Source organism: Sapajus apella, unplaced genomic scaffold, assembly GCF_009761245.1.
Source record: "Sapajus apella isolate SASKATOON/1434 unplaced genomic scaffold, GSC_monkey_1.0 scaffold52, whole genome shotgun sequence".
Classification (NCBI taxonomy): Eukaryota; Metazoa; Chordata; class Mammalia; order Primates; family Cebidae; genus Sapajus; species Sapajus apella.
The window spans coordinates 12,358,495-12,360,216 of record NW_022436992.1 but is presented as its reverse complement, the minus strand read 5'-3'; the positions used below and the strand labels follow the sequence as shown (position 1 = coordinate 12,360,216).

At 46.6% G+C, this 1,722-nt stretch overlaps 1 non-coding gene across 1 annotated transcript; it reads left to right on the top strand.

Moving 5' to 3' along the window:
- Window positions 1-101, top strand: LOC116527055. Its single transcript, XR_004258367.1, has one exon. It is a non-coding gene; the product is annotated as a small nucleolar RNA U13 (small nucleolar RNA).
- Window positions 102-1,722: the final 1,621 nt, after the last annotated feature.

The following is a 1,722-nucleotide window of genomic DNA, read 5'->3' as shown; positions in this document are numbered from 1 at the left end:
ATCTGTTTGCAGTTCATCAGCATGATGACTGGGTTTTCACATTCGTGTGTAGGATGTGCCTCCCTCAAACCTTGTAAGGTCTGCCTATTACCAGCCCAATGTGAGAAAAAAATAACAAAGAACTTCAGAGCAGTGAGGAAGACAAACTTCAATGGTGCTGGAAAAATATGGTATGTGATAATGTGAGATACATATTTGGTCTTCTTCCCATTTCCTGGCATACAACTCCTAAAATCCTTAGAATCTCCAAAGTAATATATTTGTGTGCTAATGAGTTGACTGATGGCTGGCAGCCCCTAGGTGGCTTCAGAAGGGGGCTGGTCACTGGAAAGACCAAGGCAGGATTAGAGGAGTGGGATTTTTGGCTCCACCCCTCAACCTCCAGGGAGGGGAGAAGGGCTGAAGGCTAAGTTGATCACCAATGACCAGTGGTTTAATCAATCATGCCTATGTAGTGAAGCCTCCATAAAAACCCAAAAGGACAGGGTTTATATGAGCTTGTGGACAGCTGAACACATGGAGGTTCCTGAAGGGTGACACACTGGAGAGGAGCTTGGGGAGGACCTGGAAGCTTCACCCACTTCCCCCATATCTCACCCTATGCATCTCTTCATCTAGTGTTCATAGATATCCTTTCTAACATACTTTATAATAAACTAGCAACGATAAGTATTTCCCTGAGTTCTGTGGGCCACTCTAGCAAATTAACTGAACCTAAGGAGGAGGTCCTGGGAACCCTAATTCATAGCTGGTTGATCAGAGGCACAAGAAAAACAGCCTGGGGCATGCAACTGTTCTCCAAAGGGGGGCATTGGGGGAGCAAAGGCAGTCTTGGGGACTGAGTCCTCAACCTGTGGGACCTGACGCCATCTCTAGGTTGAGACTGTGAGAACTGAATTCGAATAGAGGGCACCTGCTGATGTCAGCTGCAGAATTTATGGTTTGCTTGGTGTGTAGGGGAAAAACCATATGTTTGGTCACAGAAGTCTTCTGATTGTTGAGAGAATAGAAAAAATACAAACCCTTTGGGTTCCCCCCACCATATCTGCAAACAAAGAAAGTAGGATGCCTGCCTCACAGCTTGCACAAAAATCAATTCCAGTTGAATTATGTATTTATGAAGCTTTTATTATTTATTATTATTATTATTTTTGAGACAGAGTCTTACTCTGTCACCCGGGCTGGACTGCAGTGGCACAATCTCAACTCACTGCAACCTCCGCCCACCGGGTTAAAGCAATTCTCCTCCCTCAGCCTCCCAAGTAGCTGGAATCACAGGTGTGACCTGTAATTAACACCAGCTAATTTTTATATTTTTAGCAGAGACGGGGTTTTGCCATGTTGGCAAGGCTGGTCTGGAACTCCTGGCCTCAAGCAATCTTTCCTCCCCAGCCTCCCAAAGTGTTGGGATTACAGGTGTGAGCCACCTCGCCCAGACACCATGAAGCTTTTTTTTTTTTTTTTTGAGATGGCGTCTCACTCTGTCATCCAGGCTGGCATGCAGTGGCGAAATTTCGGCTCACTGAACCTCGTCCCCTGGGTTCAAGCAATTCTCCTGCCTCAGCCTCCCAAGTAGCTGGAACTACAGGCATGTGTCACCATGCCCGGCTAATTTTTTTTGTATTTATAATAGAGGTGGGGTTTGGCCAGGCTGGGCTTGAACCCCTGACCTCAAGTGATCCTCCCACCTTGGCCTCCCATAGTGCTGGGATTACAGGTGTG